At 42.6% G+C, this 25,373-nt stretch overlaps 1 protein-coding gene across 4 annotated transcripts in view; it reads right to left on the reverse strand.

The window, feature by feature from the left end:
* The window catches only part of LOC137334260 (contactin-4-like), a 1,825,202-nt gene extending 1,808,620 nt beyond the window's left edge, over positions 1-16,582 (reverse strand). For all 4 annotated transcript variants that reach the window (XM_067998918.1, XM_067998917.1, XM_067998915.1 and 1 more), the window contains exon 1: positions 16,362-16,582. The gene's annotated coding sequence lies outside the window, so the exon portion shown is untranslated. The remainder of the gene's footprint in view (positions 1-16,361) is intronic.
* Positions 16,583-25,373: the final 8,791 nt, after the last annotated feature.

Below are 25,373 nucleotides of genomic sequence, written 5' to 3' on the forward strand. Positions count from 1 at the left end.
CCAGCTTATTAGATTTGTCCACCTTTTATGTATACAGGATTTAGAAACTATGCCATTATGTACTAAGATAATTCTTAGAATAGGTAGAAAAAAAATTAAGCCTCTTGCTTGCACTAAATGCTAATTATGAAATGCAATTTTTCGAGCCTTGATGATAACATATTACACCTAGTAGCTGGGTTGCCTCAATTTCTGCTGCAACAATGTTACTTCAGTTGTACAAACATTAAATTATTGTATACTTTTGCATACCATAATTCTTCAAGACACTTCAACATTCCCATTTTTTTAATTAGATATTCATAACATTTTCCCCAGAGGTACCTCTGCACCAACAAGCTCCATCATGGTCTCAATTCAATATTTAAACATTGTTTCCTCTAACATGATGATGGCTTTTTATTCTCTTCCTTCTTAAACCCACTCCCTTTTTGGGCTCCTTATTTGCCACACCAAAATCTCACTGACATTAGTTGTCCATAAAATGATGAAAGAAAGTAACTCAATTCTGCTTTTTTTGATATATATTAATGACATGGACTTGGGTGTACAGAGCACAATTTCAAAATTTGCAGGTGACACAAAACTTGGAAGTTTAGCAAACAGTGAGGAGGATAGTAGTAGACTTCAAGAGGACATAGGCAGCCTGGTGGAATGGGCCGACACATGGCAGATGAAATTTAATGCAGAGAAGTGCAAAGTGATACATTTTGGCAGGAAGAATGAGGAGAGGCAATATAAACTAAATGGCACAAGTCTAAAGGGGGTGCAAGAACAGAGAAACCTGGGGGTATATGTGCACAAATCTTTGAAGGTGGCAGGACAGGTTGAGAAAGCGGTTAAAAAAGTTTACGGGATCCTAGGCTTTATAAATAGAGGCACAGGGGCCGATTTTCGGATCGCCGAGCAGGTGCATTGGGGGCTCCTAAAATGGCGGAATCCCGGAGCGGGTTCGGAGCCCGGCTCCAACCCGCCGACTTCGGGGGTCCCCAATGACGCGTTCAGCTACGCACGCAGCTCCCGCATGCGGGACTCCCACCGGCAATTAAAGCCGACGGGATGCTACTTTACATAGTTATTTAGATAGTTGAGGTACTTGACGGACCACATTGACTGGAGATTTTGGCAGGGGTGCAATTTTGAAGGATCCTTAGCATGTTTCCGGTGCTGTGGGAACCACTCCCTGTTGGAGCAGACGTGTTTCAGCCAGCAGCCAGTGGGAGATGCAAAGGATTATTGGACAGTTGGGGGGCGGGGGGCGAATACCTCATTTATTGCAGCGGGGCACTCTGTCACTTCAGACAAAGTTTTGGATGCAACACCTTTGTCTTTCCACTCAAAATTATTAATTTATACCCTAAACTCTGCTGTGCAAACACATTTACCTACTTTGCGGACCCCCTCAATCTCACACCGTCAGGATGGGGGGGGGCGCCATAGCTGCATTCATCTCTTCATCCGAGGACAAGCAACATCACCAGCCTCGCCAGGCACGCTGTCCACCTCCGCCACGTGGAGCTCCACAACACAGTGCTGCGCCACAATCAACTGCGCAACAGCAGGGAGGGCAAAAACAGAGAGAGCAGCGTTGCAGGAGGCACTACCCTCGCCACAGGGTCTACAGGCCGAGGCTCAGCTTCCTGGACCTCTCTGAGGAGCAATGCATTCGGAGGGTCAGAGTCAGTTGCCAGGTATTCGCGGGCATCTGCAGCCTCCTTCATGCCGAGCTGCTCCTGGCTGGCCCGAGCAGCATCTTCTTACCTGTCGCTGTCAAAGTCACCACTGGCCTCGACTTCTTCGCCTCCGGATTGTTCCAGGGTGCCACCGGGGATATCGCCTGGGTCTCTCAGTCGTCTGCACACAAGTGCATAAGGCAGATCATTGACGGCTTGTTTCGCAGGGCCTCGCACCATATCAACTTCCCCATGGATGACCTCAGCCAGACGGAGGGGGCAGTGGGATTCCACGCTGTGGCTGGCTTCCCACGGGTGCAGGGTGTAATTGATTGCACCCATACAGCAATATAAGCACCTCAACACGAGCCAGGACTGTTCAACAGGAAGGGCTATCACTCCATCAACAATCAGCTCATCTGTGACCACCGTAAGAGATTCCTTCACCTGTGCGCCAGATACCCTGGCAGCTGCCATGATTCCTTCATCCTCCGGGAGTCCAACATCCCGCTCCTCTTCCACGCACCAAACACCCGCAAGGGCTGGCTCCTCAGAGACAAGGGATACCCCCTGCACACATGGCTCATGACACCTCTAAGTAACTCCACCAACGAGCAACAGCATTGATAGAACGACAGCCACATCACTACCAGGTGCACAACTGAGCAAGCTATAGGGCTGCTCAAGATGCGCTTTAGGTGCCTTAATCGTTCTGGGGGAGTGCTGCAATATGCAGCAGACAGAGTGGGATGCATTATAGTCATCTGCTGTGCCCTGCACAACAGAGAGGGGTTCCGCTGGAGAAGGCCCCATCCACATCTGCCACCCATATTGAGGAGGAAGACGAGGACGAGGAGGCAGAGGAGGAGGAGCAAACCATGGGCAGAACAATGGCTCACCTGGCTGCTCGTGAGGCCAGGAAGTCACTGATATGTGAACGGTTCTACTAACATCAGACAGTGTGAAGAGTCCACTCCTCACACCACCTGGACAGAGGAGCGGCCACACCAGCAACCACCCCCCCCACCCACCCACCCCCGCCCCGCCCCCTGCACAAAATAGTCGTGCAACTACACATACACCCACTGTAGAGTGACCCAATGGGTGGCATCAAGTGTGGGTGTTCATGGTGAACCTCATGAAAGGGACTTATTACACAAGCCAGTCAAGAATGGCCAAGACGTGGCAGTAGTGGTGACAATAATAATATTTAATGTGCCATAAACAAAAATCAAAAATATAAATTTAAAAAATGACAACCCAAACACCCTTGTGCATCCCCTTTGTGCTCACAAAACCTTTGCCTTATGCTTACGAGTACTCCTACATGGTGCTTCCCCTGTGGCTACAGCAGAGGTAGTGGCAGGTTGCTCTTGTTCATGCCCTGGCCGATTAGATGCTTTGGACCTATGGCCTCTGGGTTTCGGTGCCCGTGAGGGCCCCTCCAAAGACTGCTCCACATGCACCCGTGCAGGGGCAGACTTGGTCACCTGGAGAGGAAGCAGCATTGCGGGTACTGGTTGAGAGGGTGAGACATGGGAGCGCTTTGAGTGGCGTCCCCATTTCCATGTCCCATTGCGCCATCATCCCTTTCCTGGGCCAGGCCCACATCACTCCTACCACCCCGCTGAATGACAGTTTGGAGGACATGTGTGAAGCCTTGTAAGGCCAGTGCTGGTCTATCTGCCTGCCTGTTTAAGGTGGCAGAAGGATGCTCATCCCGAGTCCGAAAAGCCGTTGTCAAGGCCTCAATGGACTTATTGGTGAGCTGTGCTTGAAGCTTCATAGAGGCTAGCCTTCCCTCCATCACAGACATTCCCGCAACACTATCTCAGAGATGCCCTCACGTCCCTGTAACAGTATCTCAGAGATTCCCTCCTGTACCACCATTCCACTCATGCAGGAGTTGGACTCCTCCATCCTATGCGCTACTGTGGAGAGTGTGCGTTGCACCTGTTCCAGCACGTCACACATGTGCTGCTGCCCCTCAATCATTCTCCTGTTAAAGGATGGCCCCCAGGGTTCAGCATCTGTGTCCAGCTGAGCAGAGCATGGAGAAGAGTGCTCCCATCAACGCAGACTCTCCACAGCTTCCCCTGCCACTAGTGTCTGCTCGTGCTCGCGTGTGTGGTGACTCACCACGTGCGACCCCAACTAACTGAGGACGGGGACCACCGAGGTGTGTGTATCTGAGCTGGTGGATGGCTCGCTCAGATGTGACGGTGCCCCCTCAGAGGCCGGCAGATCCTCTGAGGAATCGTCCTCCACTGTCACGGCGGTCGCTTAAGGCTCTGTAAGAGAACAGAAGGCAATATTAAGCATGATGACAGATGTTGAGGTGCTGAAGATGGCAAGGCATGTTAACATCATTTGCTATTGTGAGTGCTGAATGTTAACGTTCTGTCACCAGCCGTTTGTCGGGTGGCAGTCTCGGCATCCCCGACGGACAGGCACTCGAGGGTGCAGCTTAGTTCCAGAGCCTCCTGCTCCGCGTCCGTGAGGACGACCTGATGTTGCGGCCCCCCTCCACTCTTCACCCTCTCCCGTGCATTCTAGGCTCTCTTCTCCTATAAGGGGAGAAAGTAGAGAGGCATGAGTGAGGGATGGTGATGTGGCCAACTGCTGAATGCGTCGGTTTGGGTGAGGCTGTCCATGAAAGAGATGCATCAGAAGGTGGGTATGAGATAGAGCCATGACAATGTATGAGAATTGGGTTGAATGGTAGTGGTGGGATGAGTACTGGGGAGGTAAGTTGAGGATGAGGTTTGAGTGGGTGTGAGGAGTGATGTGATAGAGTAGTGTTGGCAGTGCAGAATGAGTTGGGGGGGTGTAGGAGAATGAGTAAGTGTACTCACTTTGGCTGACCTAGTTAGGTCATTGAAGCGCTTCCTGCACTGGATCCAGGTGCGGGAGACGTTGCTGCTGCTGGTGACCTCCTCTGCTACCTCGAGCCAGGCTTTCTTGGTGGCAGAGGCAGGCCACTTCCTCCCGTCCACTGGGTATAAAATATCCCTCCTCTTCCTCACCCCATCCAGTAGGACCTGGAGTGAGGCATTGGTAAATCTGGGAGCAGCCTTTCCCCTGATCTGCTCCATTCTGTACTTTTGGTTCTTTGCTGCAGGAGCAGCATTGGAGGACTGCCCCTTTAAATAGGGCTCCTCCAGCTGACAGCCTGTGATGCGAGTGTGCAGTCCGCCCGCTGCACAGGTTAACGACGGGAAACCCAGAAGTCATGGTAAGTGCCTTCAATTTACCCGCATGGGGAACGGACCGATTTTACTGGACAGGTGACCCACACGCCCAATCGTCACCACCCCCACCCCCGCCATCCTGCCTCCCTGGTAATATTGGGGCCATAGAGTATAAAAGCAAGGCAGTTATGTTGAACCTTTATAAAACACTGGTTCGGCCACAGCTGGATTATTGTGTCCAATTCTAGGCACTTTAGGAAGGATGTGAAGGCCTTAGAGAGGGTGCAGAAAAGATTTACAAGAATGGTTCCAGGGATGAGGGATTTCATTTACGTGGATAGACTGGAGAAGCTGGGGTTGTTCTCCTTAGAGCAGAGACGGTTAAGAGGAGATTTGATAGAAGTGTTCAAAATCATGACTGGTTTAGATAAAGTAAATAAAGAGAAACTGTTCCCATTGGCAGAAGGGTCGACAACTGGAGGACACAGATTTAAGGTGACTGACAAAAGAACCAAAGGGAACATAGGAAAAACTTTTTTACATTGCGAGTAGTTTTGATCTGGAATGCACTGCCTGAAAGGGTGGTGGAAGCAGATTCAATCGTGGCTTTCAAAAGGGAATTGGATAAATACTTGAAGGGAAAAAATTTACAAGGCTATGGGGAAAGAGCAGGGGAATGGGACAAACTGGTTGCTCTTACGAAGAGCCGGCACAGGCTCAATGGGCCAAACGGCCTGCTTTTGTGCTGTAACCATTCTATGATTCTATTTGGCAATTTACTTCCTTATAAAGGGATAGCAACAAAACTAAAGCTGCATAAATTTGCTTTGTTTATTAAATGAATCTATTCAGTATATATTCTTCAATTTAGACTTTATGTAATTATCAGAATTTGCTGGCTTTGGCAAAGATAAGCCAGTACAACAGATGCACCTTTATCAGAATTGAGTCCTACTTCAATATTAGTTTATTTTTCAATGTGTACAAGAGGAGACAGTTTGAGTACACCACTGTCACTACCGCTCATACGGACTAGTCTTCTGACTTTGCTTACTGTAAGATGGCCCTTAAATTTATATCCTTGTTCGTGCAGCACTAACTGCAGCCAATCAGTATGCAGCCTAATGTCCCAACGGTTGAAGTCTCGTTAATTTTAGTTTTCAACGATGCCCGATTAGTCTTTTGACCTTCCAACAGTATCATCACAATTAAGCCCAATTTGATCCCCTTAAATTTAATTACGTTTTTAAAAGGGTTATAACTTAACTGTAGCTATTTGCTCATCAGTTTTCATGTTTTAATACAGATTTTGAAAGCAGATGCACCTGATACTTTTCATGGCTTTTTCGCACCCTCCCCCCTGCTGGAATTTACCTTCAGGCCACTGCCGATGAGGCAAGCAGCCCAAAATGTATTTCTTCAAACAGGCAAGCTGCCTGTGGGGGCCTAACAGGTGCCGGCAGCTTGCCCAACTAATATTAATGAGACCTGAGGCCCAGTTTTGGGCCAGCCTTGGGCCTCCTGGTTCAGGCACGCGATGGGGCTGCATTGCTGCCTTCGCCCCTGAAACCGGGCACCGACGAATTTATACCCCTATGTCAATCTACTTCCAATGCCCCCACTTCAGAGATCCTGGAAGAGATTATTAAGCAAATACCATTAGGTAGATGGTAGCTAAGGGAAGCAAAGTATAAGTCACAAAATTACTTATAAGTTACTTATCTACAAAAACTGCACACAGCCGAAACAGATTGCATAGCCCCATGAAATTAGACCATCCTCCCTACAGCAGCAAAGATAATGAGTGAAAGAAGATGGAAATCAAACATTTTATTTACAAGTAACCAGAAAGTTTCATCAAATAGGTTTCACAAAACAAATGAGGCTAATTAATGCCAAGGCCTCTCACAAATACAAAGAAAATACTTGTATGTTTTTGTGGTTAAGTTCTTTTCTGTAAGTTTTTTTTTAAACAAAGTTTAATAATTGGAAACTAATATCTTTTCATTTTGCCTGAAGGTAAAATTCCAGCCGAGATTTTATAATCCAACAGAATCCCACCAGATCTGTGGCAATGCAAACTTTGTACCTGCAAGTCTCTCTACACTCTGGCTCTTGGCAGATCATCTTGGGTCAGGCTCATTTGAATTTTTATGGTAGGCTCCAGGCAGCATTTGCAGTGCCATGAGGTCGCCCACTTCAGGTGAAGAGAATGGGGAGGGAGGGAGATCGGTGTGGCTCCTGCCATGATCTAGCAAGGCCAGCAGCTCTCAAGGCTGCAATAAATAAAGAATCTTTAAAAAAAATTTTGAAAAGTATGCTCGACAATCAATTGCATGAAGCAAGGTAGCTCTTGAAATGTTAACGTCCCCTCTGCTGCCTTAGCAATTCTGGGTGCCAGGAGTCTGATGCTACTCCTGATGTCCAGCATTGAAAGACGTTAATGATAAGAAGTACAATGAGCGATGAATTCCTGTAACCTATCATTTGCATACGCCTGCCCAAATATTTAACATCAGCTGTCACTTCTAGTGCAAAATCACAGAAGTGGCAGCAGAGGTCAGGAAGTCTGAGGAATTACTCCCATTACATTTCCCACTATCAATCCCAAGAGCACCTTAAAACAGTCCTACATAAATTCCTAACATGGCATTAAGTTCAGAATGTTATTTATTAATCACGAGAGCTTGTTCATTTACTGTTTAACATTCACAATTGTTTTGTAACTCATTTTAAAATGTTGTTGAACTGCGTGTCTTGAAAGTTAGTTGATTCACTTTACTAATTTGTGAAAACTGCCAAAGAATTATCCCTTCCCTTTCCCTCCACCCCCACCCCCGCCATAAAAAGATTCAAGCCATCTAAATGGATCAGGGAAGAATTGCAGTAATGCAATTCTATTAACTAAATGCAATGCAGATGGAACATTGTATTGACTGAGCAAACAAAGTGCCAGTGGAAACAAGTGTAGGTTAATGCCCTTCATTGTACGTTTCGTACAAATCTAATAAACATTTACACCATTAAGGAGATTAAAACCATCACAAATCAAATGAAGGCAGTTTACTGCCTTGTGGTATTACCTTGACACATTTTGAAAACATCTGGTGATCACTGAATAGGATGCAAGGGCAAGACAAATATATTTGTTGAGCCAGGTACAAACACAGCAGATTGGCAAGAATAAGTGACAGACTGGATACAAGGTAAATATTGAATATTTCCATCTTAAATTGGTTACAAAAGTAGTCACCTCAACTTCAAACTAAATCATTACTTTATGTTGTAGCTGGCTGTATGTCTAAATGCAACAGATCCCCGCCAGGGCAGTAATCTGGTGAAGCAGATCGCCCGCCATTTATAGAACCCGCCTGATATTCATTCCATTATGGAATGAACAATGGGCAAGTTCTAGAAAGGGTGAGTGGTAATCTGCTCTGCAAGGTGGTGAAAACAAAAATCGACCCCTTTGCGCTTTTTCCCCTGATGTTAATTTTCTCTTCTCCTGAACGTATTGACTCCTTGCAGTGCTATCATTCCCACAGGTGCTCGGCACCCTCAAGCACCTCAGCCATCAAGTGGCCATTATTCATTACTCAGCCTTGACAAGTAGAAGTCTGTCAGCTGTTTGATTGCCGGGTCCTTCACAGCTGAACCCAATCCTGTCCTCACCCGACATCCAGACTTCCAGCAGGAGTCACTGCATAACAACCAAAAGCAGAACTCGATGATTTCCCCCTTCCTAACCCAAGGGCACTGAAACTATCTATAAACAGTCCTAATACTGACCTGGCTGAGATCAGCTAACTCTGGAGATTTAATCTTGGCTCTTTCCTGTTTATGTCTCAGCTACTCGCTCGATAAACTCACTAAGCCATAAGGTTAGCAGGCATTATTTTATTTCAACCTTATATAATGTTATTCCTGTAAATGGGAAATACATTTTTAAATGATAGAAAAATTGTATATTTCTAAGATAAATCTGGTGTTAATGTAAATGTGTTGTAAAATTCCAGATGTTTTAAAACTTCAGCAGAATATCTAATACTAATACTTTCTCTGTAAACTTGTTAAACATTATATATCTACCTCTTGAATCTCGAATAATTTGCTTTAAAGCAAGACTATTTGACCAGTCTCCAAAAAAACATTTTAGTCAACTGTAAGACAGAAAATACCCTTCACTCCCTTTATAAAAAATGACTATTTTGACATAAGTAATTCAAATCAGTTTTTAAAAACTCAAATTTAGCTTCAACTTAATCTCAACATAACAAGAGTATGGTAATTCATAGCACGATAACGAGACCAGTAATGGCATCGAAGATATTTGACTGAGCGATTAATACCATGGCTGGCAGTTTATTTCTGCGTGACTGGGATTGGTAGTATGAGCAGTTCATATTTAACTGACTAAATAGGACCGATAATATAGCTGGCAAGAGTTTGACTGATTGGCTTACTAGACAGTTTGGTACTTGATTGACTAACTAGGATTGGTAACATTGCTGGTAGCGTTTCAGCGATTGACTGGCTGGTGCAAGATTGAATGACAGAGTGAGGCTGGAAGCGAAGCCAGTTTTTTTGATTGATTAGGACTGGCAATCGGGTTGGCAAGTGTTTTGACTGATTTAATGAACAGTAATGAGTATATGATTAGCACACGGAAGTTGACTGACCAGAATGATGATAATTTTGCCCAGCTAAGACAGTTGGAAACAATGTGCCTCAGAAAATCTGTTAATCCAAAACCTTTTCTGGGTTTACTACAAATATATGACTCTTACTGACCAGATATAATAATTTAGAAGTTCTGTGCAAAACTGATGACAGTCATCGTAAGTTAAAATCCACTTGATCTAAACATAGAATTTTAATGTACTATACCAGATATTTTTCATTCACTTCTGTTGTTTAGAATTACTGCTTCACAGCAAAATGCAAAATCCAGCTCCATGTATCTTCCATAATTATCTCTGTTTTTCAATGCTCAGCACGCTTTCCCAATGCCAAATCTTGCCAGGAGACAGCAGTGTATTTTAGGTATTTAACCAGTCTACCATAAAACTTCTTTATGAATTTTTGTTCCAATTCAATTTATGAATGGATAACTATACAAATTGGATATTTCCAATTGTAGATCATGATCCAAATGTGAAATATTTTTCAACATAGTTATGGATTTTTCAGAATTCAACTGTACTGTGTTGTGGAAGTGCAAATACTCTCAAATTTTAGGGCATATGAATAACATCTGGAAGAGTTTAAACTTCACTAGAAAAGACATTGTTTGCATTTCGCAGCTCATGAAATAAAAGTGGATCCATTGTACATACCAGGAAAAGAATACGGCACTCAATCACATTTCAGAAATCTCAGATTCATATGCAATATGTTTGAAGTACAGTCACTGCTGTTACATAGGCAAGACAATATGTTTACTGCACATTAGTAAATCAGCATGAAAGTATATAGTTTTCTACTATTTTCCTACCAAAACTTAGCAATACAAAAAAAAATTATTGTGGATTTGTAGTTTGAATAAAAATGGAAAAAACTCCAATTGTTTAGTTGCTTTTAACAACTTACATTTCCGGTGTATTCATTATGTACGGAGAGACAGCCCAGTAGATAGTAAGTGAGTGGAAGGAAAAAAGGAAGCAGTCAAGAGCACAAAGAGGAGGATCTAATGAGAACAGGGAGGAAGATGGCAAGGTAGCAATGTAAAGGGAAGGAGTCCCAAGGAATGTAAGGAAAGTGGCTGAAGGAGCAGCCATCAATGATAGAAGAAATGCAGACCAGTGTTGGAGGATTGAAAGGTGTTCACAGAGATATAGAACTGGAAGAGATCGCGAAGGTAGGGAAGGCCAGGCTGTGGAGGGATTTAAAGGTGGGGATAAGAATTCAATTCACTGGGAATGTAAGTTCTTAGTGCAAGTGAGAGTATATGCCACAGCATTCTGGATGACTTGTAGTTAATGAATGAGATAAGTGGAGAAGCCAGCAAGAAGAGCACTTAAGGCGGCTAGTCGCAGGATGATACAAGCATGCATTAGGGTTTCAAAGTGATTTCTTTCATGATTTTCTAAATCTAATTTAGGTTACAGAGTGAAGTGATTTTCAGGACCATATAGGTCCCTTCATGTGTACAAGTCTCCTGCAGCAGCTTATGAAATTGGCAAGAAATGACTCCGCATCTGTAACAAAAATTAGTATCGGACTACCATCCGAATAAATCTCCCCATGGTGGTGAAATTCTTCAAATGTTTTAGCTGCCATAAGTCTAAATTGTTTTGGAGAGCAATTTCAATGCCTAACATCATAGAAATTAGAACACAGAAAGAGGCCACTTAGTTTGCTGGTGCTAACTTTTCAACTGGAGCCACCTGCTCTAATTCCATTTTCCTTCCTTTTCCCATATCTTTTTCAATTCTTCCTTTTCAAACAGTTAACCAATTACCTTTTATATCATATTATAGCCTGCGCCTCAATAGCCCTGCCTCGAGTGATATTCCTGAGTCAATGCCCTGATTTATTATTGATTTGCCAACCAAGGAAACAATTGTTCACTACTTAAAAACCTCTATTCGATTCCCTTTAATCTTCTCTGCTCCAGTGTGTGGAAAACAATTTTTTTTCAAGTTTTTCTTCGTAGCCATAAACTGAACTTTTTTTTTATAGATAATTCAAAAAAAGCTTCACTGTCCCCTTTCCATGGCTCTAATATGCTCCTTATAATGGGATGCCCATAAGTCCATGTGCTGTACCAATCATGGCCTAACCTTGTACACGAAACACAAAGTTAACATGCAGGTACAGCAAGCAATTAGGAAGGCAAATGGTATATTGGCCTTTATTGCAAAGAGGTTGGAGTACAAGAGTAAGGAGGTCTTGCTGCAAATGTACAGGGCTTTGGTGAGACCACACCTGAAGTAATGTGTACAGCTTTGGTCCACTTACCTAAAGAAAGGATAGAATTGCCTTAAAGGCAGTGCAACGAAGGTTCATTACATTAATTCCTGGGATGAGAGGGTTGTCCTATGAGGGGAGATTGAGTAGAATGAGCCTGTCCTCTCTGGAGTTTAGAAGAATGAGAGGTGATCTCATAGAAATATAAGATTCTGAGAGGGCTTGACAGGGTAGATGCTGAAAGGCTATTTCCCCTGGCAGGAGAGTCTCGAACTAGGGGGCATAGTCTCATGATAAGGGGTCAACCATTTAAGACTGAGATGAGGAGGAATTTCTTCACTCAGAGGGTTGTGAATTTTGGAATTCTCTACCCCAGAGGGCTGTGGATGCTCAGTCGTTGAGGATATTCAAAACTGAGATCAATAGATTTTTGAATCAAGGGATACGGGGATAGGGCAGGAAAGTGGAGTTGAGGTCAAAGATCATCCATGATCTTATTGAAAGGCAGAGCAGGCTCGAGGAGCCGGATGGCCTCGTCCTGCTCATATTTCTTATGTTCTTTTCCTGTGTTTTGTACAAATTTAACGTCACTTTCTTGCATTTCTATTTAACGTCCTTACGAATAAAACTCAATCTTATTTGCCAAGTAAAACATTCTGATTAAAATGTTGGAAGTTGATGTCTTTTATCCAGTATAATGTTTTTTGGTGGTTATAAAAGAGTATTGTTAAAGGCATAGACATATATGACTACATATTATGTAGCCTTTGTGAAATAAACTGAAAATTCTACATCCAAATGACCAACAGTTCTTTCTAAACAAAATATGGAACAGCAAGCAGATTTTGGGCTGACGACATCCATCTCTATCTCTCCACCATCTCTCTAGACCCCTTCACAGCCTCTGTGCTGAGACTGCTTGTCCAACATCCGGTCTTAGATGAGCCTCAGTTTCCTCCAGTTAACCACTAAGAAGGCTGAAGCCATCATTTTCAGCCCCCACAACAAACTCCGTACCCTCGCCACCGATTCCATCCCCCTCCCTGGTCACTGTTTCAGGTTGAACTAGACTGCTTGCAACGTCAGTGTCCTATTCAACCTGGAGCTGAGTTTCCGATCCCATTTTTAAAAAAAAAATTTGTTCATGGGATGTGGGCGTCGCTGGCAAGGCCAGCATTTATTGCCCATCAATAATTGCCCTTGAGAAGGTGGTGGTGAGCCGCCTTCTTGAACCGCTGCAGTTCCTATGGTGAAGGTTCTCCCACAGTGCTGTTAGGAAGGGAGTTCCAGGATTTTGACCCAGCGACGACGAAGGAACTTCCAAGTCGGGATGGTGTGTGACTTGGAGGGGAACATGCAGGTGGTGTTGTTCCGATGTGCCTGTTGCCCTTGTCCTTCTAGGTCGGAGAGGTCGCGGGTTTGGGAGGTGCTGTCGAAGAAGCCTTGGCGAGTTGCTGCAGTGCATCCTGTGGATGGTACACACTGCAGCCACAGTGCACCGGTGGTGAAGGGAGTGAATGTTTAAGATGGTGGATGGGGTACCAATCATGCAGGCTGTTTTGTCCTGGATGTTGTCGAGCTTCTTGAGTGTTGTTGGAGCTGCACTCATCCAGGCAAGTGGAGAGTATTCCATCACACTCCTAACTTGTGCCTTGTAGATGGTGGAAAGGCTTTGGGGAGTCAGGAGGTGTGTCACTTGCCACAGAATACCCAGCCTCTGACCTGCTCTTGTAGCCACAGTATTTATGTGGCTGGTCCAGTTAAGTTTCTGGTCAATGGTGACCCCCAGGATGTTGACAGTGGGGGATTCGACGATGGTAATGCCATTGAATGTCAAGGGGAGGTGTTAGACTCTCTCTTGTTGGAGATGGTCATTGCCTGGCACTTGTCTGGCATGAATGTTATTTGCCACTTATAAGCCCAAGCCTGGGTGTTGTCCAGGTCTTGCTGCATGCGGGCACGGACTGCTTCATTATCTGAGGGGTTGCGAATGGAACTGAACACTGTGCAATCATCAGCGAACATCCCCATTTCTGAACTTATGATGGAGGGAAGGTCATTGATAAAGCAGCTGAAGATGGTTGGGCTAGGATACTGCCCTGAAGAACTCCTGCAGCAATGTCCTGGGGCTGAGATGATTGGCCTCCAACAACCACTACCATCTTCCTTTGTGCTAGCTATGACTCCAGCCACTGGAGAATTTTCCCCTGGTTCCCATTGACTTCAATTTTACTAGGGCTCCTTGGTGCCCCACTCGGTCAAATGCTGCCTTGATGTCAAGGGCAGTCATTCTTATCTCACCTTATCCCATATCCTCTCCATTAAAAGGCTGCCTACTTCCCTACTTCCACCTGCATAACATCACCTGCTTCCGACCCTGCCTCATCCCATCTGATGCTGAACTCTCACCTCTGCCTTTGTCATCTCCAGATTCGACTATTCCAATGCTCTCCTGGCTGTTCTCCCATTCTCCATGCTCTGTCAACTTCAGCTCATCCAAAATTCTGCTGCTCATATCCTAACCCACAAGAAGTCCTATTCAACCATCGCTCCAGTTCTTGCTGACATACACTGGCTCCTTGTCCCTAAGGTTTCCAATTTAAAATTTGTCTTGTATTTATATCCCTTCATGGCCTCACCTTCCTTTCTCCGTAACCTCCTCCAGCACTTCAAGTTCCCACAGAACACCATTCTTCCAACTCTGGCCTCTTGGGCATCCGAGGTGCCTTCGGCCGCCTAGGCTCCATGCACTATGTCTCTCCATTTTCCTCTCCTCTTTCAACACCCTCCTTAAAACCCATCTCTTTGACCAAGCTTTTGTTTGCCCTTCTCAGTGTCGCCTCCTTTGGCTCTGTGTCCTTTTTTTCTAGTTATGTCTCAGTAAAACACCTTGGAATGTTTTTCTAGATTAAAAGGTGCTACATAAATGTTGCATTTATTCACAGATTGACTGCTGTGTAGTACCTCATCTAGTGGCCATGTTGAAAACTGACAAAATAGAATTCAAGTGGAAAACAACTCTGGGAAATAAAGTCTACAAATTCTTCAACCAGGCCTTCAATAATAGCCTACCTCAATAGGGTATTTGTGTACAAACAATACAGTAGCATCAGTGAAGATTGAGAAAGAAGGTGCATCTGCAATGACCATGACTGGCAATGGGATGAAATTAGACATTTTTCCAGAGAGAGAATTGGAAGCCAAGTAACACTCACGTAAACATCCTTACACCAGCAGTGGCCTGGGAGCAGTCAGGGAATGGTGAATGGAGCACCAGGACTGTGGGGAATCTAACGATGGGACAAAAATATTAAGAGGAGGCAGTCTGTCCAGAGGACAGTCTGACCTACTTTGCCATTCAAGGTTTCAGAAATTAATATACAGGGATGGAGAGATCTCCAATGAGTAAATGTACCATTCCATATGAACCAGAGCCATAAAGACCAGAACGGCCCTGCATTTATCCTTGACTTTTGCTAAGTCCAAGGAAACAGAAAAACTAACCATGGTGTCTGATTGCTATGCAAAATAAAACCCCTAACCTCCATACATGTCTGAAAAGGAGCTTTAGAGAGGTTTTTTTTTAAAAAAAAGACTTTCTATATTATCCCCTCTCCAGCACACTAGCAGAAGAATCTTTCTGTCTTGAGATTTTTCAAAAATCTGTTACACTGCATTAAATTGAGCATTACAGAACACAATTAAAATGTGCACACGTCTGATTTATAATGTGCATTCCAATGGAATTAGAACTGTAATGTTTCAAATCATTCTGATGTACCAAAAATGCTACTGCAGCCCCAAAAACAAAATAAGCAAACTTCGAGGCTTGTGAACCTAGCTTAACGAGCCCAAGAAGACCAAGCAAGGAGGCAATTTTACTGAAACCATTAAATAGGAACAGCTCAGAATAGAATCTCATGTTACTTCTGAACAGTTACTCGGCACAATGAAACCAGGCTAACACACTGCTTTACAGTCCTTAACCATGAGCCAATACACAATGTAGAATCGGAATCATGACCCGGATTTTTTTTAGACAGGTGCATATTGTGTGATAAAGACACCCACAAATCAAAACCATGTCAACAATCCTCACGAACAGAAAATCTGTTTTAACGAGACGTTCATACACAACGGGGTTTGCTCTTCAAGTATCATCACCTCCCTCTGATCACCCGTTTTCAGATGAACTGGTTATGAAACTTTATAAACACCCGACACCAAGGAAGCCCCCTCCCCAAAAAAAAATCAAGTCAGAATTCAAGCAGCTGTCAACAGCCCCGACGATTGAGTTCAGGTACCGGAGCAGATCAGCGCGACCGCCCCTCGGCTAGTGGCAGCCAGACCCGGTCAGGACCACTTTTACATGGGGAATGGGTCAATTCACATCTCGTCTCCCCCACCCCCCACCACACACCAAAATAAAAACCCAATACGAAGGTGACAACAGATCACTTTCCGTGCCAAATGACAGTTGTCTGCTTTAACAACTAACCAAAATCTAAAAATAAATAAATGCAGTCGTTGTTAGCGTTTCAGTTAAAAGGCAGACCCCATGCACTATAGTCAGAACTGCAAATCTTACCCCTGCTCGGCTCCAGCCCGCTGCTCCGGGTTGTCTTACGAGCACAAGGCGCTACCGTCCACTCAGCACCGTATGTTGCGCAATGATGCTTCTCTCCCCCCCCCAGCATTAAGTGCCCACCTCCACTTTTTTTTTTGTATATGCCTTGAAAAACCTTGTCAAATGGAGCAGCTTTGCCTCGTTACGCCGTGCGTCACTGGGGCTCAGAATACGTCGCCCTCCCTCCCTCCCTCCCTCCCCTCACATCACATCACATCACAGGCATGAAACCTCTCTCTACAACATGTGTTAAAATAAGACCGCGAACTGACTGAGACTCGCTCTGACAAGGTGACCGAGGTGGGAGGGCGCGACCCGGCTCATTAACTAGTAATGAATCGCCTTGTTGAGTGAGATGTGTGTGCGGTGCAGGTGGCCGGGACTCGTGTGTGCGGTGCCTGGGTTGGGGATGATCGGGGGGGTTGGGGATGATCGGGGGGGTTGGGGATGATCGGGGGGGGGGGGGTTCACGCCTCGCTCTTCCACGCACCTTCCCCTCAAGACAGGCTTTGCTGAAGTCTTGAGTTTTTAAAAAAAAACAGGAATTGCCGAAGGCGTTGGAAATGTTATTTTTTTAAAATCATAAATTAAAACGCCGCCTGATGCAAACACCTAGACTATCTCGCCGCTGTTTACCTCTGCTACAAACTGCATCACCTAAATAAAATTGTCTGCTGTCTGCGGTGGGGAGGACCCGTATGCCCCCGTTCACGGGTCACGTTGAACATTCGCTGACTCTTCCTCTTGCAATTTTTGGACTTTAAGTACCAGACAAACAAATGTGGGATTCTCCCGGCGCCAAAAAAAAACCCTCTTGCGGTCGCCAGAAAGAAAATAAGGAAGCTTTCAGTTGAAATATTGGTCACCACCTTATTAAACGGGCATCCGTTTCTGCCCTGGGGACGCGGGGGTCGTGTCGAAGCTTTCATTCAATATCGATTCCGTGCCACCGCACTATAAATATATTGTTCTTCGTTAACCAGTTTCCCTCGGTGGACAAACTTTGAGGGACAGTTACCTTTCATTCAAACATCAGCCAGATTCGCGAAAGCACAGACTATTATTTGTCCCCTTTTCCCAAGAACATTACACTACTACCGCATGTAAAATAACTGCTGCCTCCATTCACCTTGTTTCCATTGAGGGTAAACCTACCAGAGCAGGTGATAAATTACATTGGATTGAGCGGAGTGCCATCTTTTATTGGACCAACAGAGGAATCATTCCTCATTTGATGAAAGGTCCTAAGAGATCTGGAAAGCACGTATGCTTTTGCTTTATTTTTTAAAAACTCTCGTTGATCGGTAAAAAAAAAATCATTGCTCTGACCAAAGACGGTCTTTTTGGACAATTGATTTTTCCAGCATTTAATTTGTTCTAATTATATTAATCACCAAATCACTTTTGAGGAACTAGCTATATTCTATACCCACACATACACATGATGCACTGCGACCTACTAAAAGTCAATACAAGTAGTAACTGCATAAATAAGAGGAAAATGAGCTCTGCAACAAACTGTTTTACGCCTCATGATACCCAACTCGGTCTCCAGTCTCCCACCAACACCGGCCTTCTTCCTGTCCCTCACACATCACGCAATTATTCTTTCTCCCTTCTGCTTTTGCTGAGTCTAATCTGAATGTGCTCAACCCGAGTATGTTACTCGCATGGCAAATACGTTTCCAACAATATACTGCACTCATTGGCACACAATTCGTTGCAGTATTTTTTAATCACCATAGCAAAGACTGCTGTAGCAATTAAACGCAACACTGGTTGTCATTATTACAGTATTACATTTACATTCTATTATCACAGTAAAACGTTTTCTTGCTATCGCTTTGAATAACATAGCTTGTGAAAACAAATGGTAGGTATGACAATAGTGTGGGAAAAAGTTTGAAACTTGCTAATTAAACTATTCTAAACAGGACAGCGTGCGGCTGGGATTACAGTTCACTTCACACAGGGCAGTACAAATGTAACCAGCACGTACTGATCGAGTGGATCCAAATATAGTCGTAAAATATTTACAGTTCTGTAATTTGAGGATTTTAACGAGTACATAAATCTTTATAAAGCCCAACGGTATGGGTATTAAGATTATTGAATACTATATCCATTCACCTAAGGAGACAAGGGAAAGTCCCGGCATGTTATATATTGGAAAGCGGGGCGAGACGAATTGAAAGCAAAAGGCGCCTTACACCTACTCAACTGGTCATTCGTTCATTTGTGTACACTATATATATCAAACGATTCCAGCATTTTAATCTGTTCCTTTCAATGTAATCTGTGCAGAGAAATATCCCTTTAAACCAGGATCCCCTGTTCGTCAAGTGCACTCGAAGCTGACATTCATTCCTTCCGTACTGCTGCGCTGCCATCGTGAGGCTTCGCTTTGTACACTGAATAAACTCGCAGTTCCAGAGTCAAGTTTCTTAAAGCTGCATTACAACAGACTATCCTCTCTAAGTCCTCAAATGATAATCAGTTAATATATCCCAGTATGTTTTAAATATCTTCCTCTTCTGCATTGCCTCTCATTCTTTCCTACTACCTCATTTATTTTTCTCTCTACCCCTCATCTTTCCTTCCCGGTATCTATTCTTTCATTTATATGTTTTGTCAATGGTTCTATATTGTCCTAACACGTGTTTTATCATCCTTTTTTAAAGTCCAGGATATACAGGAAGGTGTTTATATTGGTTTGAAAATTGTTCAGACAGATGGGAGACTGTCTGGCATAATGTTGGAACAACTTCTATGATTCTATTAAGGTAGATAGTCAAAATCTTTTCCCAAAGGTTGGGGAGTCTATAACGAGGGGGCATAGATTTAAGGTGAGAGGGGAGAGATACAAAAGGGTCCAGAGGGGCAATTTTTTCACTCAAAGGGTGGTGAGTGTCTGGAACGAGCTACCAGAGGCAGTAATAGAGGCAGATACAATTTTGTCTTTTAAAAAGCATTTGGACAGTTACATGGGTAAGATGGGTATAGAGGGATATGGGCCAAGTGCAGGCAATTGGGACTAGCTTAGTGGTATAAACTGGGCGACATGGACACGTTGGGCCGAAGGGCCTGTTTCCATGTTGTAAACTTCTAACTATGGTTAAGAGAGAAAATGGGGTTTTGGATAAAGTGGGATAGACCTAAATTTGGCAAATACAAAGCTGGAAGGGATGGGGCCTAGGAGGGATTCTGCGGGGTACGTGGAGTGGGGACTTGGGTTATTTGAGCTCTGGAGCACTGGCAAGGGCTTCCAAGCACACTTGAACCACTAGGAGGAGAGAGTGATGTTGGGGTGCTGAAAGGAGACTATTGATCAGTTTGAGGTAAAGGTAGGCCAGAATCAGGACCCAGCTAAGCCACCGGGAGCAGAGACAGAGGTTGCATCAATTGGGAGGAGACAGAACAGTTCGTAGCTGCTCGGAGGGTCATGAGGGAAGAAGAGGACTGCTCACACATGCTTAAACCAGCATTGACCTCATGCATGCATGGAATATTGAATATCAGAGCAGGATGGCACATGTAAAAAAAGAATTGCAGCCTTAGAACAAAGCATTTTGACAGGCTCATGTGGAGAAAAGCTGTTGGAGGAATGGATAAGTTTCATGTGTTTTTTTCAGAATTGGTTATTTTAATGTTAATTTTAAGAGTGCACAGTGGAGGAATCAACATGGCCACTCAAAGGATATTGATTTCAGGAATTTAGTTGATTACTTTTGTGGTGGTTGCTCATTGTTGCTTTGTAATGGATGGGACATTTGTGGCAGCACACAATATGATTTTTGATTGGTTGGTTGTTAGTTAATGGCTTATCAGCCCGACAGACATTTTCCCATGCTCTACAGGCACTTTTGCCCAATGGACCGATGCTAGGTACTTAATTAAATAGACTTGGGCGCATTGGATCATTTCATAAACAAATATAATGTTGAAGCAATAATATCAGAGCAAAATATTACTGGATTAATGGATTATGGGCATGGTTTAGTTTACTTAACATTGTTAATTCTGATGTTAAAATACCAACCCTCATTCATAGAAAAAGCTTGGAATTGCTAAAGACATTACTTCTTCTTAGGCCTCATATTAAATTAGTGAGACTTGTCTGCCTGCACCACAGACTTCTAACTATGCAACATTTTTCTAATTTGTTATCCTTCTTCATTTGATAAGAAGGATCTAAATAATTAGTATGTTTGGCATGTAGCTGTAAATCTTAACTAACAGTTTTTCAGAAAAGACAGCTATAATTCCATTAAATGGGCCATGCTCAGCGGTGTGGAGGGGAGGTCCCAAATCCGAATGAGATTTATATTCAAAAGCAGTGGAACATTTTTTAAGCTTGTCTAAACATATAGCAAGTTGTGCTTTAAATATTGAAATGCATTTTTACATTTTGATTTCTTAATGATTGAGTACATTGAACAGTCAGTGTACTCGTCCTCCAAGAAGTGTCCTATGCTTCACCTGCCAGGTAATGGAACACACTTTCCTCTATTGCATTTGAGATAATAGGGAAAAAAAATCAGGTGGGGAGGATTGCATGCCCATAATGAGCCCACCTAATTTTCCGCCCAGTTACGTGTGTGCAATCCTCTCCACTCAATTTTTCTCTAAGGGTTTATATAACATCCAAGTGCAAAAAGAGAAAAATGTGCCCCAATTATGTCTAGTGTTTTACATCCAAACACAGAAATTAAATTCTCAGCAGTGGTTATTCATTGGCAAACACATGAATTTTCTCCATTATTCCTAATTTGACATAATGCTATTCTGCACCATAAAATTGTTACTTTACAGCCTTCTCTCATTAGAATGCAAAGTTTTTCATTCTCTGAGCAAGATAACATTTGAGCATTAAAAAAAATCTTAAGCACTGTTTATACTAAGCTAGTGATGAATATAGGAACATACAGAAATACATTAAAAGGATGATCAGAAGTGAATGAATTAAGATGGACTTACTGGCCTTCCTCATCTGTAACTATCTTGTGATCTCATGCATACATATACTTCAGCAGGCTACACATTAAAACTGAAGTTTGAAAGCCTGCAACACTTGTATCTTCCCAAGAGCTATGTACACCAAACAATTGTAACACAAACATGGTCTTCTGTTGACACACAGAATGGGCTTCAAGTCTTTGGTAAATGTACAGGTTTTCTGTTTAGCAGTGGTGCTGGGAATGTGTGGTTTGCAACCAGGAGTGGGGAGACAAGCTGATATTTTGGATGTACACCTTCATTATAACACAGCTCTGGCTTTCATTGTGTGTGTGGGGGGGGAGGCGGGGGGGGGGGGGTCGGGGGGTGAGGGGTTGGCCTCCTTTTTAAAAATAATTTTGGGACTGGTGGACCAACTGTTTGTTTTCAGCATTTCCAGTTTTCATTATGGACCTCTTCAATTTTTTTGTTTTTTCCCCATTCTCCCTGTGTCCTTGCCTTTTTTCTTGTACGGGCTATTCATATACTTTTCACTGTTTATACTTTGCTTCTTTCCTATCTATTTCCATTTGGTGAAACTCCTTGGGATATTCTTAAGTTAAAGTTGCTTAAAAAATGCAAGTTGTTGTCAAAATGTCTTTTGATTACCTCACTAAGGTGATCTTTTATACCATCTAAGAGTTTCCTACTTTTATATTGAGCAGTTTGCAGATCATTCAACCCACCAGTTTCCCCTCTCTGATTGTACTATCTGTATCTTCTCTTCACTCTACAAAGGGACTTGATTTATCTTTCTTTTTTCATTTTTGACAGTTTTACACCTGAAATGTTAACCTAGCTTTTCTCGTTCCAGATGCTGACTGACCTGCTATGTTTTTGTAGAAGTTTCTGTTTTGCCTATATAAGTCAGTGCATTCTAAAAGTAATTCATTGTGTGAAGTGCTTTGAGATGTTTTAAAAATGGTGCTATATAGACACAAGTAATATCGGCATAATCGGGGCAGAATCAGCCAAACCAGTGCTAAGGATCGGGGAATTTTAAATGTAAGTGAGTTACGCCAAAAACCACTTACACTCGTGTTTTACGCGATCTTTTACTCTGGTTCAAGATTCAATTTGCCCGGATCAAACCCCACCCACAAAACTGGCCACGCCCCCAGGTCAAAATTGTGACAGTCCGCTGATTGCTGAAGGCTCTTCAAATTGCATTCATTTTCTTAGGCACACAGGCACGAATAGGCTCGTTTTAAAAGATATTCCATATCAAAAAATATTTAATTTGTTAAGAAACTGACTGTGTACATCAGGGAAACTATTAAATGGTTCAGTATAATTTTTTTAAGTATGTATTCAGTGATTTTAATTCTGGTTACACACAGTTGGAGGACTGGACACCCTTATTAAAAATACTTATTTTTATTGAAAAACCCATTTTCAGCTGTATTAATAAAACTGCACTAGGTTACCACTCTTAAATACATCAAGGAATACCTTTTAATGGAAAGAAAAAAAAACAAACGATCATGTTTTGTTACGTTGCCCAATTGCGCTGGTTCATGGAAGAATTTACATTTGTGATTATGCAAATGAATTTTAGCAGAAACTTGAACAGTAACCTAACCAGCGCAATTTCAAACGTATTTTGGTCGCAATGTCCTGATTGCGCCCAAAGCAGAAACTCTACCCCAAGTATTTCTGCTTCCTTTGTTCCAATTCATGTCCAATTACATTGCTCAACCAAACTGAAACTGTTTCTATAAGTTTGCATTTTCTATTATTTTACTGAAAATCTATCCCCATTTACTCTAGTTCACAGCAGAATGTAGTTGCAGTTATTGAGGGTGCTTGTATGCAGCATCTTCAGATTAGATAGCAAGGAAGGAAAGCATGGTGTTCATAACAATAGACTCTCTAGTCACAACTTTATGGTCAACTGATGAGAGAGAAATATTATTACATTATAATTATGTTCATTCTATGCTGAAACATTTCATGGTGCTCTGAATCCCAACATGAAGCAGTTAGTTTTTGATACCAATTGAAAGGAAACCATAAAATGTACATTACAGTAATATTACCTGATACTACTCTTGTTAATATAAACAAGGTTTTCATTTCAATACAGTATTAATGACTCAGCTTCCCAATACATGTTTCTCACTCTTCAGTTGGTCACTGATCATGTGGTTGTCCATTATTCAGTATTCAGTCATGCATTGCTTAATTTCAGTGTCATTGGGTTACGTATATTTTCTTACTTGGCCACGCTTTATTTAAGTGTCTGTCTTACGTAACTTCTTACCTAGTTCCAGATCACTTTAAATTCGTACTGTAAAAATACAGTGTATGTATAGTTCTTCATTCTGTCAGGCAACACCAGAGTTCAATGTCATTCAGTCATTAGTTCTATATTTGGTTCTATATTACTTGAGATTAGTTTTACTAAAGTGCTGGTAACTCCTCATTCAGTTGCAAAATGCTTGACTTAAGTGTCACTCTGTTACCTGTCACTTTTCACATGACTACCTGTTAGTTATCTTTATCCTGCAACAAATTATCTGACAGTATGTGTGTGCTTGAAAAAAGCTACCTGAATGATGGAATCCATCTCATGGTCAATCATACTGTCTGACATTTGTTGTGTTCATGCTACCAGAACCAAAAATCCAATTGTCTCATTATATAGTTTGCAACTCAATTGGCAGGTTAAGCTATTACAGAGTACAGTCATGCATCATTTGAGTCCTATCTCACTCAGACACATGCCAATCTTCACTTGGTCACACATCACTTAAAATTAGTATCACAGAATTATACATTACACATCACTTGAGTTCAGTATCATACAGCCACGTGTCAGTACTTACTTGGTCACACATCACTTGCTGTTAGTATCACCATGTTATAGGTCACTCCTTACTCAGTGAAGCTTCATTTCCAGCACAGTTAGGTATCACTTATTCATCTGTCAGTTAAGTTCAGAATGTGATATAGCAAAGAAATGACAATTTATCTATATTTCTTTTGAGCAGGTGCTTTACAAAATTGGTGTCATTATAACTTGTTAAACGATATGAAAAATTAATTTTAAAAGCAATTCTCCAGTTGCACTTTTGTATGAAATGTCTCATATTTTTAATATAAAACTAGTCAATCTACCATGGTTTTGCACACAGAGAGTCAAGACCAAGTCTTGTGTTTAGGTGAAGCGCATTTAGAGGCCAGGGGATAATTGGACCAAAGCACGTCAACATAATTCAGTCCCTTTTTTAAAGTCATATTTCCTGTCCTTATTTTTATATAATACTTAGATTTTCTATTATTATTTATAGTTAAATAGCAAAACTGTCAGCAATTTGGAAGCAGGGAAATAGAGTTGGTTGGAGCATTGGAGTTTCTCTGCAATACAGACTGAGGAGCTGGGCAACACATAAACTGACATGCTACAGTGCCACCACTGATGGGAGGGTATAATTACAATATGACAAGTTTACATAGGCAGTCTCCATTATGTATGGGGATATAGGAATTTATAACAGTAAATTGATTCCAAAAGTGTAACAAAAATGTGACAACAAAAAGTATGGTTTTCTAGACAGGAATTGCATGCAGATGCAGGATTTTTATTGTATCATATATATAATAACCCAATAACATGATTAACTTAAGTTATGTTACATGTATGGTCTAAAAGTCATGGGCCAAATTGTTATTGTACAAGTAAATTTTTTTCACATCTTATAAGGTAGAAAAATGTTGCATTACATTAAATCACAAAATCCAAACTATGTATGCAAGTGTAGCTTTGAATAGTCATTGCTTTGTGATTGACCCCCTGCATCCATCTCTCTTCATGGCCTAAACATCACTCTTACCACTGGTCAACTACACCATCCACATACAGTCTCCTGTTGCTTAAAGATGAAGCACAGTGGAATCCTTGCAAAGTGTATTGGTTAACTGGTATTATTTCAACTGCACGTAGCCAGTGCTCGGTGGATGCCATTTGGAAGACAT

The sequence above is a fragment of the Heptranchias perlo genome, chromosome 17, assembly GCF_035084215.1.
Source record: "Heptranchias perlo isolate sHepPer1 chromosome 17, sHepPer1.hap1, whole genome shotgun sequence".
NCBI classification, from domain to species: domain Eukaryota; kingdom Metazoa; phylum Chordata; class Chondrichthyes; order Hexanchiformes; family Hexanchidae; genus Heptranchias; species Heptranchias perlo.